At 37.6% G+C, this 17791-nt stretch overlaps 1 pseudogene; it reads left to right on the top strand.

Annotated features, from left to right (window-relative positions):
* Window positions 1-6467: 6467 nt before the first annotated feature.
* On the top strand, window positions 6468-15306 carry LOC140516991 (ras-related protein Rab-10 pseudogene; annotated as a pseudogene).
* Window positions 15307-17791: the final 2485 nt, after the last annotated feature.

Raw genomic sequence — 17791 nt, forward strand, 5'->3', positions numbered from 1 at the left:
TATATGTATATACATTACATATATATTACATATAGTATATATATTATATTTATATATGTATATATTACATATGATATATATTATATTTATAAATATGCATATATATTTTTAATATATATATATCCTGTAGGCATCCTATCATTTCAAAATCTGAATCCAATATTACTTATTCATCAGACGTGACCTAATGTGACATGTTAGCTCCACCCTGTGGTTCTCAGGTAACCATTCTGCCTACCAGTCTTAGCCCAATGCGTTCTCTCCTCACTCTTCTCCACCTAACTGAGGATTAACATAGGTACTGTCATCATTAAGGAAAAAGACAGACTGTGTATAAAATACCGTCTGGGGTGATCTTTTCACTCAAAACCTCATCATTTCTACAGCTGCTGTGCTAAGGAAACAAAATAATGCAACACATGAGCCCAGGTGCTCTTTCCTGCCAAGAGACCTGTTCCAAAACACCACATAACCATTAACAGTGATTCTGCCGTGCTTAGAAAAGAGTTGATGGGGATGTCAACAGCGCAGTTTGTTCTAATTGCCCTTTCAAGGTCTAGTAATGTACAGAAAAGGTTGTAAAATGTTAAGGAACTGTTTAAGTGGAAGAGTTGCAATAAACAGCAAAGATTCTTTTAGGCTGAAAATTTTGAGAAAATGCTGAGATGATAATGGCCAAAGAAAATTTTGGGTATTCAGTTCCTTGTCCGTTGTCTTTTAAGTCACTTCAGTCTAGAAAACTTCATTTGTTGAGTCCTTAGTGCCTGTCCAGCATAGGGCTAGGTTCTGGGGAGAAGGGAAGGTAAAGAATAAAACAGAGGAAGAATGAGAATTAAAGAAAAGCACTCCCTCGAATGTGTTATCTCCACTTGGGTTCTAGAACTCAATGGACTCGCTCTTTTCTTCTCCCCATTTCCCCTCGTCTTGGAGTCATCAAATTGGACTGTGCTTTTTGACAACAACACTCCTTACCTGCATACAGAAAGAAGAAGAGGAAGTTAGTAATGGGATCATATTGTGGGAGAGTGGAAGGAGCTTGGATTTGGAGTCAAACAGTCCTGGGCCTAAATCCTGCCTCTATCATTGATGACGTTTGTAATCCTGAGCAAGTTCCTTAAGGTTTGTGAGCTTCATTTTCCAGATCAGTGAAATGAGAAAGTTTCATTACATAACCTCTGTTATCCCTTTCAGTATCAGGTCTGTATCCCTGTGTTCTATCCTAAGCTAGTCAATTCTCTCTAGGTCTCAGTTCCCTCACCTATAAATTAAATTATTTGGAGAGAGAACCTGTGATATCACTTGCAGCATTCAATCGACAATCTTTTGCATGATCTTTTCCAAATTACCTGTATAAGAAGACAGGATTCGACTGAAGGGTTTCAGCGGTACCTTCAAACTCAAGATATGATCCTGTGGAATAAATGAAAAATTTAGAGGTATGACTGGTCAGAGAGAGACCCGAGGTCACAGATGCATTCCATACAGGTGGGAATGTTGTTAGTTCCTGAAAAGAGAAAGATGACTTTGTTTAGAATGGAGGGAATCACTAGGACAGGGTTGGGGTACATGGATCAGAGACAATGAAATGAATGAAAAGCCTGAACGACAGAGTTTCTGGATAACTAATAATGAATTTATTAAGCTGGCTGATGAACAATAAATTGAGGGTGTGTGGTCTCTCTCCATAGTCAAGAATAAATCCATAGTGATCACTGAATATTTAAATACTTTTGGGAAAGGAAGTGCCCCTGACAGGTGAAAATCAACCCTCACTGGTGAACAATAAATGATGAGGGGAGCTCAAAGTTTTCAGTTCTTCCAATTGAGAACATTGTTTGATCATGAGACTCAGTCACATCCAGCAATCTGGACCACTCTGGTTAGTTGTCTTCTTCATAAACCTTAACCCACGGTGAAAGGGGTGTTTTAAAAGGATAAACTTAATTCTATTGCCTTGGAATTCACTTAGCTCACATGACATTCACACAGGAAACAAAATTAAGGTCTTCTACTTTGTTGAGGTCAAGGAACTAGGAGCATGCTCCTGAAGATTGAAAATCACATTTATCAGTAATGTCATTCAGGGACTATCTGACTTATAAGAGCTGTTGCCTAAATAAAGGGAAATAGAAAGGAAAAGCCCTGATTTAATTCTCTGTTATTAATATAATATCAAAATCACTTATCTCAGTAAGAACATGAGATACTGAAGTAGAAAAGCCAGACTGCAATCGAAGCCTTTCCACTGAAGACAATCACTACAGCTGTAACCTCCCTGTCTGGTTTTGTATTACCATGGAGTTATTAGTTTTTTCTATGAAGCCTGGATAGGACAGATATATGGTGCCAGAACATGTCTTGTTCTTTCAAATTGTACCTCTGACAAGGAGGCCAGATCATTCAAAGGATCCCTTCAAAGACCCCCTCAAAATCTCCCAGCATTTATCGAATGTAGACAAAGGGAGGAAAAGTGAAATAGTACATGCACTGATTATTGGATAATTTTGGTGTCCTATTTAGTAATGGGTTTGGAGTTAAGCCAATATTATGCCCAAATATAAATGTCTGTATAAATCGTGCACAGGTCACCTATGGATAACAATCATCTAGTTATAGGCTACACTGATCATTGCATCGTGAGGTTGACTCACTGTTTAAGTGATCATACAGTATCCAAGTTATTAATTTTTTTCTGGAGGAGAAAGTCAAGGTAGTTGGAGTTAAGTAACTGGCCCAAGATCAAACAGGTAGTACGGGTTAAGTGTCTGAGGACAAATTTCACTCAGGTCTTCCTGACTCGAGGTTTGCTTCTCTGATCACTAAGCATCCTAGCTGCCCATAAATTATGATTTCTTAACAGATCACCATATTTGGCTTTCCATCTTTCACAGACTTTAAGGTTTAATGACTTTGCACTTATTTCTGTATTTCATGGCTTTTTCCCAATAGGCATCACACATCATTTATTAACTCAGGGAGATGGAAGTGGAGAGCATAGTCATAAGGGTAGAATTGGGCATTCAAAATGTAAAAATGGTATTAAAATGTTATATATGATTGGAGAAAAGAAGAAATACTTTAAAAAATTTAAAGAAAACTTCTACTCCAAGCCATCTACACCAAAAAAAAAATTAAGTTGCTTCAGGGAAGTATTGTCTTTGCTCTTTATGTATACATATTGCTTCCCATAGTTCGTGACACACTGTAGGTGCTTACCAAAGATTTACTAATTGATCGGTTATCATTTCTGGAGCTTCATTATTTATTTTTCTAACGTGACCTCTTCTTTCTTTAGAATTTTATTTCTTGAGGTTCCATTTTAATCTGTGTGTACTTTTACTTGTCCCTGTTATAAGTTTCAAATTCTATGAACCTCTTCGAAGTCCCCTTGAATATTTTCACTTAATTTGGCCTTACACACTCAAATATGTTGCCATTGCCCCAGCCTGGCCCTCCATTGTGTGTTTCCTGTGGATACTCCTGGGGAATTTGAGCAGCTGATCTTTATCTCATGCCGAAAGGAGGCCCTGCCTCTGCAACTTATCTCAATCTCAGCCCCAGTGCTGACTTGGCAGAACTGGAGGCGAGGTTGTAGTGAAGAGAAAACTCTATTACTCAGATTCTGAACATAAAAATTTCTTCTTGCACCTAGACGAGTGTACACGCTTGATTGTGCCACCATGATGGAAGTGAGATCTTACAGACACCCAGTGTATACCCTACTCTTCACAAAGGACCCAAAAGCCAAGTAACAACCTGGCAAAATGCCTAAAAAGAGGGGAAAAATAAGATTATAGAAGGTTACTTTCTTAGTGAAGAGATATCTTCTCCCATCCTCTCACATAAGGAAGAACAATGCTTACCACCAGGGAAAGACATAAAAGTCAAGGCTTCTGTGTCCCAAACATCCAAAATAAATATTCAATGGTCTCAGGCCATGGAAGGACTCAAAAATGATTTTGAAAATCAAGTAAGAGGGGTGGAGGAAAAATTGGGAAGAAAAATTAGACAGATGAAAAGCGGGTTAATAGCTTGCTAAAGAAGACACAAAAATCTTGAAGAACGAATCACCTTTAAAAATACGCTACCTCAACTGGCAAAAGAGATTCAAAAAGCCAATGAGGAGAAGAATGCTTTCAAAACCGTAATTAACCAAATGGAAAGGGAAGTTAGAAAGCTCACTGAAAAAAGCGATTCTTTAAAAATTAGAATGGAACACATGGAGGCTAGTGACTTTTTGAGAAACCAGGAAATCACAAAACAAAACCATAATGAAAAAAATGGAAGATGATGTGAAATATCTCATTGGAAAAACAAGTGACATGGAAAATAGATCCAGGAGAGACAATTGAAAAATTACGGGGCTACCTGAAAGTCATGACCAAAAAAAGAGCCTAGACATCACCTTTTAAGAAATTATCAAGGAAAACTGGCTTGATATGGTAGAAGCAGGGGTCATAATAAATACTGAAAGAATCCAACAATCACCTCCTAAAAGAGATCCAAAAAGAAAAATTCCTAGGAATATTGTAGCCAAATTTCGGAGTTCCACAGTCAAGGACAAAATATTGCAAATACCTAGAAAAAATAATTTGAGAATTTTGGAAATACAAGCAGGATAACAGAAGATCTACCAGCTCCTACATTAAGGGATCAAAAGGTGTGTAATATGATAATGCAGAAGTCAAAGGAACTATGACTAAAACCAAGATCAACTACCCTCAAAAGCGAGTATAATACTTCAGGGGAAAAATGGTCTTACAATGAAATCGAGGACTTTCAAGCATTCTTGATGAAAAGACCAGAGCTAAAAAGAAAATCTGACTTTCAAACACTAGAATCAAGAGAAGTATGAAATGGTGAACAGGAAAGAGAAATCATAAGGGAGTTGCTAAAGTTGAACTGTTTACATACATACATGGAAAGACAATATTTGTAACTGATGAAACTTTTTTCAATATCGGGGTGATTGGTGGAATTACACCCACCCCCCCCCCACACACACACGGCCATGACACACACACAGAGCGACAGAGAGAAAGACAGAGACAGAGAGCACAGGGTGAGTTGAATAGGACGGGATCATATCTACAAAAAGGAAATTATGGGATGACAGGAGAATATATTGGGGGGAGAAAGGAAGAAAAGAAATGGATCAAATTACCTTTCATAAAAGATGTAAGTAAAAGAAGTTTCAGTGGAGGGAAAAAGGGGGGAGGTGAGAGAGAACATATGAAGCTCACTCTCATCACATTCGACTCAAGGAAGGAATAAATGTAAACCTATCTTACAATATAGGAAAGTAGAGGAGAAGGGAATAAGCAAGGTGGGGGAATGATGGAAGGGAGGGCAATGGGAGGAGGGAGCAATTAGAAGTCAACACTCTTGGAGAGGGACAAGGTCAAAAGAAATAATGGAAAAAACAGGAGACAACATAGGATGGAGGGAAATATAGTTAGTCTTACACAACACGATTATTATGGCAGTCATTTGCAAAACTACACAGATACGGCCTATATTGACTTGCTTGACTTCCCAGTGGGTATGGGTGGGTAGGGAGGGAGAAAGAGAAGTTGGTACTCAAAACTTTAGGAACAATCATTAAGTGTTGTTCTTGTATATAACTAGGAAATAAGAGATACAGGTACTGGGGTGTAGAAATTTGTCTTACCCTACAGGGTAAAAGAGAAGATGGGGATAAGGGAAGAGATGCATGATCGAAGGGAAGGCAGATTGGTGATAGAGGCAATTAAAATGCTTGGCATTTTGGGGTGTGGGAAGAGGAGAAATAGGGAGAAAATTTGGAACTCAAAATTTTGTGGAAATGAACGTGGAAAACTTAAATAAATAAATGTTTAAATATAATAAGGAAATGGAAAAAAATCCAAAAAAAAATCCTCCTTTGACCCTCCTCTCAGACTACTACACCACCTTCTCCTTTGCATGTATAGGTGCGTGAGAGTAGGCTACTTTGAGGGAGGATCAGGAAATGGGGATTAGCCCTTACCTCTAGGATGTCTAGAAGTCGGACTTGCCGGTGTGTGCTTTGGGTACACACACTGGACTTGTTCAAGACTTAGATTTCGAAAATGGAGGAAAATTTCTATCCCAGTGGATGGAAGAAGGTGTATTTGGGCAAAGTTTTTGCCTGCATCGGCCACATTGTCCCCTGGGCTTGTTTGCCTGTCAGAGTCCTTGCCTTTCTTGTAGTCTACTCAACCATTTCATTGTACAGGAGCTTCCCTTCTCGGAGAAGGACAGATATCAGGATTTTAAGTTGGACTCTATGAGTAGGAAAGGGACAGGAATGACACAAATATTCTGAAATGCCTTTTCTCAGGTTGGAAAATCTTTAGTCGCAATAATTCTTTATTCCTTTGTTTTCCACTAGCAGGCTTCCCTTGATACTTTCCCTGGACAACACCTTTTTCAATATTGGAATTTACTATGGACTGTCATGCTAAAGCATGGGGGGTGGTGCTATTCCTAACATCAGAGAGAAGGTTCATTTGGAACTTCAAATTTTGGGTCGCTCTGGTGTCCAAAGTATGTGAAGCACGGGAGAATTACAGGCCACCACCTGCTGCATATTCTTCCTGGACAACTTCTCCCACGGAATGGCATTGAAGTCCAATTTCTGCCATTAAAGCGATTTTACTTTCACAGCAATGTCAAAGTTCATTGAAATACTCAGAAACCAAAGTTAAGGGCAAGGAAGTGACTTTATGCTCAGGGCATCCAGAGACTTCCTCTGATGTAAGGAAACACAAATCTGCTTTTCAGTTCCCGTTCTTCATCCTTCAAAGTGAGTGGAAGACCTCGACAACCTCACAACCTAGGAACTTCAAAATGGAAAACAATTCAACCTCTTGTTTCATAGCCTTAAACCATGAGAGTATGCTCTGGCAAGGCAGCACATTGGTATCAATGGCAAAGAGAGATTCCCTCTGACCTCCAAGAATACTCATGTGTGATTGCGCTTTTTTTGTTCAGTGGCCTTTCTATATTTTACAGTATTTAATTTTCAGTATTTACTTTTGCATTCAGGAGAGCTCTTTATTTTCTTCTTTAAAAGTATTTCCCTGTTGTTTATAATATTCTTTTCCATAAAGTTCTATCTTCTAAATGTTTTGCTCCTTTCTCCTAGTCCGTCACCCCATGAGGAAGAGCCATCTCATATCATCTCTTCAAATACCGTCTTATGAAACATATTTCCATATCAGTCTTGCTCCCAAGAAGAATTAGAAGCAAAGGGGGGGGGGGGGATCACAAGAAGGAAAACAGAAACACAACAAAAGAGAGAACAAATGGTATTCCCCAATCTATATTCCGTCTCCACAGTTCCTTTGCTTGTTGTGGATGACATTTTTAATCATGAACCTTTCAGAGTTTCCTTAGATCCTTGCATTTCTAAGAAAAGGTAAGCCTATGAAACTTAATCATCATGCACTTCTGCTTTTACCGTGTATAGTGTTCTCTTTCTGCTTATGTGATTCAACATCAATTTAAATAAGGATTAGCAAGTTGAAGACTTTGAAGGAACCTGAAAACACAGAATATCAGATATGGAAGGAAACTTAGAATATCAAATAGCAAAGCTTGAAGGGATATTTGAATACAACATATCAAAGCTCAAAAGAATCTTAACATTGAGAAGACCAGATTAAGAATGGACTACAGAAGACAAGATAGGAGACGTGGCAGGGGCCTTAGAATACAGACGAGCTGGGAGAAATCTTAGACTAAGAAATATAGGAAATGGAAGCGATCGTAAAACATAGAGCATCAGAAGAAGGAGGAAACTTGGAGTATAGAAAAGCACAGTTCAAGGAATACTTAAAACACGGAACATCAGAAATGAAAGAGTCGTTAGAACTTTGAATATTAGCACCTTATAACAGAGAGCATCATCCAAGGGAAGGGGCCTTAGAACATAGAATATCAAAAGAGGAAGGAATATTAAGAAATGGAATACCAAAACTACAAGGAAACTTAGAACAGAAAACATGAGAGTTGGATGAAGTGTGAGAATATGAAATAACAGAGACAAACGGAACCCAGTATTCTTGAATATATGAGATCTAAAGAACGTTACCACACAGACTTTGGGAAATGTCAGGAAATTGCTAACACAGAACGTCACAAATGGAAGGAAACTTACAACACACAATAGCAACAATGAAAGAAATCTTCCGACATACAGCTTCAGATCTGGGAAGAACTTTAGAATAAAGAATATCACAGCTGGCAGGGATCTTCGAACACAGAATATTAGAAGTGGAAAGGCCATGAGAACATACAATATCATAGCTGGAAGGATACTTTCAACACAGAATATCACCAATGGAAGTAATCTTGCCACATAGAGTAGTAGAGGAAGAAGGAACCCTACCACAGAGAATCTCAGATGTTGAAAGGACCTTTACAATATAGACCCACAATCCTGAGGACAATAGAAAAAGATTAGCAGAGATCGAAGGGATCTAAGAACACAGAATATATGAAATGAAAGCAAGCATAGAACACAAAGTATAAGAGATGTAAGGAACCATATAATATGGAATAAGGGAACTAGAAGGTATCCTAGAACACAGAGTATTACATATGGAAGTGATAACACAGAATATCAGAACGAACAGGAACTTGAGTGTACATAATATCAGTGATGGAAGGAAATTTTGAACATAGAACATGAGAATTGGAACAAATTTTACAAGATAGAATACCAGAAATGAAAGGGAACTTGGAACACAGAATATTATAATTGGAAGGAACCTTAGAATTCAGAGTATCACAGATGCAAGTGACTTTAGAACATAGAAAATCAAAGGTCAAATGATTCTTAGAGTACTGAATATGGGATATGAAAATGACCTTAGAACATTTTATAGCACATCAGAATTGGAACGAACTATGCAATATAGAATCGCAGAGATGGAAGGGATCTTAGAACATAGCGCTTCTTCTATATTTGTAAGGAACCTTAGAACATAGAGTAGAAGAGATTGCAGAAACATAGATTATGGAGTATTACAGCTCAAAGGCACCTTAGAATACCAAATATCGGAAGTGGAGGGTACCTTAGAGAATAATCGAGGTAGAAGAAAATATAGACCACCTACTACCATAGTTGGAAGGAAGCTTAGAACAAAGAACATCAGAAGTGTAAGGAACTTTACTATAAAAAATAGCGGAAGTGAACCAGACTTTAGTACATGGAAAGTCAAAAGTGGACCACAACTTATATCACAGAATAACAAAGACGACAGGGAAATTAGATTATCAAAACAGAAAAGACGTAAAGAAAGTAGAATACCAGAGATGGAAGAGACCTTCGATCAGAGAATATCAGAGCTGGCAGGAAGATAGAATACAGAACAGCAGAGCTGGAAGGGACCTCAGAAAAGAAGTTGTCAGAAATGGAAGGAATCTTTGATAATAGAACATCAGAGCTGAAAAAAAATCTTTACAACACACCATATTACATATCAAGAGAACCTTAGCACATAGAGTGTCAGAGCTGGAAGGAATGTTACAACACAGAAGATCACAAGTGGAAGGACCTTAGAACCTAGAACCACAGACATGGAAGAAATTTAGAACACTGAATATCAGACATGAAAGGGATCTCAGAAGAAAGAATATGAGAAATGGGAGAGATCTTTGGACAGAATATATTAGACCTGGAAGGACCTGATAATGTAGCAGAACAGAGCTGGAATGAACGTTAGAACACAGAATAGATGCGTCGGGCCTTAGAATATGGAACATGAGAATATCGAATATCAGAGATGGAAGGGATCTTATCACATAGAATATTAGAACTAGAAGGAAATTTAGAACACCGAATTTAAGAGCTGGCAGGAACCTTAGAATACAAAATTCTGCATTTCGACGGCAGCTAAGAACACAGAATATGAGAAGTCAAACTGACTTTAGTTCCTAGAACATCAGAGCTGGAAGAAAATATAAAACATAGAACATCAGAGTTAAAAGGGATCTTACAAAGCTAAATATTATACCTGAATGGGACCTCATAAAATAAAATATCAGAGGCGTAAGGAATCACAGAATATACAATATCACAACTATTTTTGACCTTAGAACATAGAACATCAAACCTGTAAGGACACTTAGAACATAGAATAGTAGAGCCTGAAGTGACCTCAGAATACATATTAACAGAGTCAGAAGGGATTTTAGTCCATGGAACATCAAAGGTGAGAGATTACAACACAGAACATCAGAGAGTGAAGGAACTTCAGAACATAGAACATCAGACATGGAAGAAACCTTAGAACACAGAATACCACAGCTGGGAGGGATATGAGAATTTAGAATACCAGAGCTGGAAGCAATCCTAGAACACAGAATATGAAATTGGAATTAATCTTAGGAGAGAAGAACTAGGAGGTGATGTGGGAGGAGGAGAATAACAGAGATGGAAGAAATTTTAGAATATAGATTAGTACACCTGCAAAGTACCTGAGAACACAAAATGTCAGAATTTGAAGGAACTTTAAAACCTTGAACACCAGACATGGAAGGAACATTAAAATACAGAAGATCAGAGATGGAAGGGACCTTCGAATGCAGAATATCAGAATTTTTCTTAGAAAGAAATAGTGGAGAAAAAAGGGAAGAAGGTGAAAGAGGAGAAGTGGGAAGGGAAGTGGGTTGCTTTTTTACACTGGGTCTGAAGGGGGTCGTTGAGCAGATGCAGATCTGTCAAGCCATAACCACCATCCCTCTCTCTCCCCCATCCCACCTATCTCTCTTCCAGGGAACCCAGAATTTCCTACATTATCCAACCTGCGTGTCTATGAGGTAAACCCATTTTTCTGCCACAGCCCTTCTTGTTGTTCCCCTCACTCCCCGTAACCTCCCTTACATTCTTTTCTGTCTCCTCTTCAATCTTCTCCTGAACCTTCCCACCCCAAATTGCCATGTTTCCGTGTGTAGGCCCATGTACGATTGCGAGGGGGCGAAGGGAGTATTAATGCCTTTCTTTATGAGTGTATTGTGTGTGTAGTTTCGTTCCAATCAGTGAAATACCTGCAGGTCTTGGGCCTTTACATTTAGGACATTAAAAACTGGAGTTTTAAAAAATCAGTTCCTGAGTGAACTCCAAAATCTGGGACCAGTCCCTCCGAACTGTAGATTCGAGAGGTGCCCGCTAACAGAGCTTTTACTGCTCTAGTGGGGTACCAGACCTGTGGTGCCCTCACCCAATTCTCCACCTGTGGACATAACGCTTTGCCACAGCCTAGGAACTCCTCCCTTCCCTTCTCCACATCATGTGTGGTGTCATTTAATTAAATGGTGTATTTACTTTTTTTATTCAGGTGTCAACTAGAACCAGATAAAAGGGGATATTTCTATGTATCTTGTTGTGGAACAGAAAGATTGAACAGTACCTGAACCTGCAGATCGCTATGCTTTACAGTCTGAAAGAAGAGTGTTTTTTTTTAAATGCAGTTCTTTCATTATAAGGAATTTAGAGCATTTTGTCATTAGCTTGGATATGGATAGCTTGGATTTCTAACTTTCACAACTTCCTGTTCCATTGCCCTATTGCAGAATGGCTCCTTATCTTAGAACCTGGAATCAGTTCCTTCTATATGTTGCACATGTGGCAGTATTCAGAGAAATTTAATGCAAAGACTCTTTCCTTCCCTCAACTGTCACCCTTGTCATATTAAAGGAATCTAATCTCTTTCTGCAAAAAGCATTTCAACTTTCTGGAAATAGAAGCATCTATTTAATTTTCCATGATTCTCTCTGTTACTAGTTTTACCATAATATTGTCTCCTATCCATCGATGTGAAAATTAATTTCCTCCTTGCTCCTCTAATTTTCTTTTGAATCCTCTTTCCCCTCTATTTATTGTAGCCATTAATTCACCAGTTATGTATTAGTGGGTTTATATCCCTACACTCTTTTTTATGTATCAAAAACAAATTTGTGCCACGAAAGGAATTTGACATGATTCCTTCTTTACCTGTTTTTTTCATATAGTTTATATAGTATTGGGATAAAATATTTTAAAACATCTAGCAGAATTCCCTTTCCTATCTCTCTGGCCTTGTGGATTTATGCCTTCTTTAAAGTTTTGTTTCAGACAGGGATATTTAAGTATTCCATTTCCTCTTCTGTTCACATGGGAAGTTTATATTTTTTGTAAGTATTCTTCCTTTTCACATGGATTCTCATGATCATTGCTTTAATTTAATTTTCATTGAGTATGCATCCCCCATATATAAGAGAGATTTCTATTCCAACGAAGTGCGTATGCTTTTCCCTTTGTGAGCCAAATCCCGTGAGAGTAAGGTTCAAGCAATGCTCAGCCCTCTCCCTTCTTTCCCTCCACTGTAATACATTTTCTACACCTTAAATGTGATATAATTTACTCCATTCTTCCTCTTTTCCTTCTTCTGCCAGAGCAGCCACCCTTCTCCACACTTAATTTTTTATATCATCCCATCCCAGTCAATTTATACCCACAGCCTCGGCCTATTTTTACTTCTTCTAACTGCACTAACAGTGTTAGTTCTTAAGTCTCAAACATCATCTTCCTCTGAATGGATGGAAACACTTTAACCATATTGAATAACTTACAGTTTTGTTTTCCTGTTTACCTTTTTCTGCCTTTCTTTTGTTACATTTCTAAATCAAGTATTTTTTCTTTAGCTGTGGTCATTTCAACAGAATTGTCTCAGTGTCTCCTATTTCACTGAACGTCCATTTCACCCTTGAAACATCATATTCCGTTTTACCAAGTAAGTGATTCCTGGTTGCAATCCAAGCTCCTTTACCTTCCAGAATTTTATTTCAATCCCTTTGATATACGTAATTTACTCTGACCTTTGAAAATCCATTGTAATGGCAGTATCTTACCCTCTAACTGAAATACGTTTTATTGATGCCACTTCAGGAAACAAAGTAAAAACCTTCTTAATGGAGGGCATGTCCCAAATAGCACACTTATGGGGTAACAATATCAGGAGGGTGCTTTTAGTTAAAATCCTTGAAGAATTCCTTGTGCTTTAGTAGGAATGCCTTCTCTGGCTCCTAAAGGAAGTCTTTCTGGCTGAAACAAAAGCCTTGTGTGGCTCCTGATCATGCTTAGAGAGCACTTCCATAGGGAAATCTACCTTGGCTGGAGCTATACACAGCATTTGTTTTATATGACCAAAGCACCTTAGCCCTACTACCATCTCAGCTACAGCCATGTCTGTAACTCATAGTGATCCACCTATCCCTAAGAATCCTCTGTCTGACAAATCAGGGGTAGCCTTTCCTGTTTCCCTGGCCCCCTCCCAGAAGATGACTCTTCTTATAGTCACAGTGTTATACAGGGTGTAGTGTAGAAAGGCCCTCTCCTTAGTGCACAAATAAAGAAGAACAGACTTGGAAAGTTATCTGAACAAAAATAACTAATAATGAAACACAGAGATGAACACTTCTCATACAAACAGAAATTAAACAAGTTTAAATTGGACAGAAATAATTATGGAACACAGAGATGTAAGAATTCACTAAGCTATCCTAAAAGTGAAAAAACTTAAATAGATACCCCTGGATGTGTCTAGTGTATCTGAAAGTGGTCAGTATATGGAGGAAGTCTATAAAATAGCAAAGATCCAAGACTGGAGTCCCATTGTACTCCATAGCTGACATATTGCAGGAAGTCATCCAACCAAGTGTGTACAGAGAAGAAAGGGACACATGCTTGTCATATGAGGTTGTGTATAGAAGTGGAAAGCGTTTCTGATGGGAATCCCACATCAGGTCATTGTCAGCAGAAATTGTATATTGTACTTTAGGAGCCCAGCTTTAACAGTCAGCACAGATTGTGGAAGGAAATGTGAGAAACTCTTTACAGAAAGTTGTAAAACATTAGTATCAAATGAATACTTCACAAGACTTGAACTAGTGGTTAGAATTATCTATCAGAAGCTCAATATCTTTCAAGAGTGAACATGTGACAAATGGAGGTTTGAAGACATCCTTGCAAGTCAAAAATCAATTGTTTTGCAGCTGGAACATATTCGTGGTACAAAATGTTCGTTCCCATCTTCTCGTCATAGCATTGATCCATAAATATTCAAGAATGATGTTTTTAAAAGCATACCAATTGTTCCTAGTCTCTAAACGGCATGGATGAAAAGCTTGTAACATACAGAAAATTATGAAAAGACCTGAAAACAATGTGGGAAAAGCGTGAGGAACATAGGACCCCACCGTCATCTTAGAATTGTCCTGAAGGTGTATTACTAGAGCCTGTAGCAGATGAATTCACATACCAATGTAATGGATTTAGATTTAAAAAAAACAACTTTGTGCAGTGATCTGAACAGCAGAAAAATGAAAGAGCCTCAATAGCATGATATTTAAACTTCATCAAAAAGATGAGCAGATGAATAGGAGTCATAATAGTAATAAACACCTCTACAGGGTGTCGTGGTTTGAAAATTCCATAGCAAACGTCACTTTTCAGTCGTACAATCACCTGTAACTTACTTAGCCTAGGTATTATTATCATTCCCTCCTTACAGATATGAAAATTGAGGCTTACAGAGTTAAAGTTTTCCCTGTGGTGACATAGTGTGTAAGGGAGAACTTCAGTGTAAATCAGAGTTCCTCGAGGTTGCATGTGACTCTCTAGGTACTCAATTGTGATACTTTGTCTAAATCCAAACATCAAGGAACAAATCCCCTCAATATGAGAATTTGTTTGGCATGTACACGCTGACAGAGTTTCTTTGGCCAAATGAGATTCTTGGAAGCTGCTAAGGAGCCCCTAACTTTGAAAACACAGCTGTTGGTGCTTCTCTCTCTGCAATTGACTTTTAGATCAATACAGTTGAATTACAAGAAAAAAGATAAAATTACAGAATTGGGACACAGCAGGACAGGAGCAATTTCACATCATCACTTCCACTACAGGGGAAATATGGGAATTCTGCTTATATATGACATCACTCATGGTAGAAGTTTTGAATACGAGAACATATGTCTTAGAAACATAGATGAGCATGCCAAAGAAGATGTGGAAAGGATGCTGCTAGGAAACAAATTTGACATGGAAGATGAGTTCTACCTAAATCAAAAGGAGAGTAGAATGTAAGGGAGGGTGGTATTAGTTTTTTTGAGACGAGTGTAAAAGCAGAAACAAACATTGAAAAGGCATTCCTCACGTTAGCAGAAGACATAGTTCGAAAGATTCCTGCAAAAGAGCCCAACAGTGAAAAGGCAGATGTTGGAAGTGGAGGAAGAGTAACAGACTGGAAGAACAAATGCTGAGGAACGATCTGTTGAAATTGCCAGCCACCAACAATTATATCTTCTTATTGCAAAATGAAACACTTTATCCGTTTTTAACGTAAACAAACATTTTCCCAACATCTTAAAAACTATCTGCCCTCTCTTTATTCTTCCATCATCAGACTATTTCCTGACTATGTGGTTTTGGTCAAACAAAATTTTACAGAAGAATCATGCCTGTGACTTCATTTTTAAATGTATTTACTCTTCTCACCACGACGTTTTGGTTATAGTATAGTCCAGTTCTTAATCAACATTAAAACCTACAGCAATCATTTCGATTCTGTTCTGCAAATTGTATAAGAATAAATGTTATAATAACTATTTAGTTTTTAAAGTTCTTTGTATATAGTTTCCTATAATCAATTCCACATATCTTAGACTTTCTCTCTCTCCTTACTGCTCTTTCCACACTCCCTCCTCGGGATAGTGTAAAATCTTACATAAGTTCTACAATACACTCTTATTAAATGCATTTTCACCTTATCATGTTGCATAGAAGAATGTAAAGGAGTGGGAGAAACCATGAAACAAAACGAAACATAACACAAGAGAAAACAGCCTGCTTCACTTTGCGATCCAATTTCATAGTTCTTTCTCTGGATGTGGAAGGTATTTTGCTTCAAGAATGCACTCGGAATGTTCCTGGTCCTTGCAATGCTGCGAAGGGCTAAGTCTATCAGAAATATTCCTCACATACTGTGATTGTTTCTGTATGCAAAATTCTCTGGCTTTTTCACCATTCCCTTAGTATTAGTTCATATAATTTCGTCCATGACTCTCGGAAGTCTTCCTGTTCATCATTTCTTATATTACATCAATATACCACAACTTATTCAGTCATTCCCCAAGTGATGGACATTCCCTCCTTTTTCAGTTCTTGATCACCACAAAGAGAGATGCTATCTTTCTGTATCTATGACCCTTTCCCTTTTTTATCATCTCTTTGTGACACAGTCCTAGAAGTGACATTACTGGATAAAAGTGATGCTCATTTTTGCATCTCTTGGCATAGTTTCAAATTGGTATCCAGAATGGTTGCATCAGGTCACAGCTCCACCTACAATGAATTAATGTTTCAAATTCCCACATTTTCTCCAATATTTATCACTTTCCTGTTTTGGCATGTTAGGCAATCCGATAGGTATGGCAATCCGATAGATGTGGTTGTTTTCATTTGAGTGTCTCCAATCCATAGTGATTTGGAACATTTTTTATATGAGTATAGAAAACTTTAATTTTTTCCATGAAAAGTAACTCTTCATATCCTTTGATCATGTATCAAGTGGGGAATAACTTGGATTCTTGCACTTTTGACTGAATTCTTTATATATTTAACAGTGAGGCCTTTTAAAAAAAACACTTGTGGAAAAAATTCTTTCCAGTTTTTTAATCTTCGTTGCATTGTGTTTATTTGTGCCAAACTTTTTCAATTTAATGTAGTCAAAATTATCCATTTTGCACTTCATAAGTCTCTCTTTCTCTTGTTTGGTCATAAATTTCTCCATTTTCCCTTCATCTAACAAATACACTATTCCTTGATGCACTAATTTATTTATAGTATCACCCTTTATATGGATCATATATACATTTGGACTTTATTCTTGAGTACTGTTTCAGACATTGGTTTATGCCCAATTTCTGACAAACTATTATCAGCTTTTCCCAGGAGTGAGTTTTTCTCCCAGAAGTTGGAGTCTTTGGGTTCTTCAAACAGTAGACTGCCATATTCATCGACTACTCTGTTTTGAGTATCTAACATATTTCCCTGATCTACTGCACTATGTATTAGCCAATGCTAAATGGTTTTGATTAATGCTGTTTTACAGTACAATTTTAGATCTGGTAGCCCTAGACCACCTTCCCTAGTAATTCTTTTCATTAATTCCTTTGATATTCTGGACCTTTGGTTCTTCCAGATGAATTTCGATGTTATTATTTCTAGCTGTAGAAAATAACTTTCTGGCAGTTTCATTGTTATGACGCTGAATACGTAAACTAATTTAAGTAAAATTGTCATTGTTATTTTATTAGTTCGGCCTACCTAAAGCAACTGATGCTATTTTTTCCAATTACTGTTTTGTAATTGTGTTCATATAGTCCCTGGGTTTGTTTTGGCAGATAGATTCTCAGATTTTTTTTAGTGTCTATTGTATCTTTTAAGGACATTTCTCTTTCTGTCTCTTGCAGTTGGGCTTGGTTAACAATATATAGAAATGCATATGGCTTATAACCTGCAACTTTTCCAAAATGATTTTTTCAAGTAGTTTCTTTTTTACTTGATTCTCTGGGATAATCTATGTTTGTCATCATATCATTTGCAAAATGTTATAACTCAGATTCTCCTTTACCTATTCTTATTCCTTCAATTTCTTTTTTGTTCCCTTGTTGCTAAAGTTAACATTTCTAGTATCCTATTGAATAACTTTGGTGATGGTGGAAATCGCTGCGTCACCGCTGATCT

Source organism: Notamacropus eugenii (genome assembly GCF_028372415.1).
Source record: "Notamacropus eugenii isolate mMacEug1 chromosome Y unlocalized genomic scaffold, mMacEug1.pri_v2 SUPER_Y_unloc_2, whole genome shotgun sequence".
Classification (NCBI taxonomy): domain Eukaryota; kingdom Metazoa; phylum Chordata; class Mammalia; order Diprotodontia; family Macropodidae; genus Notamacropus; species Notamacropus eugenii.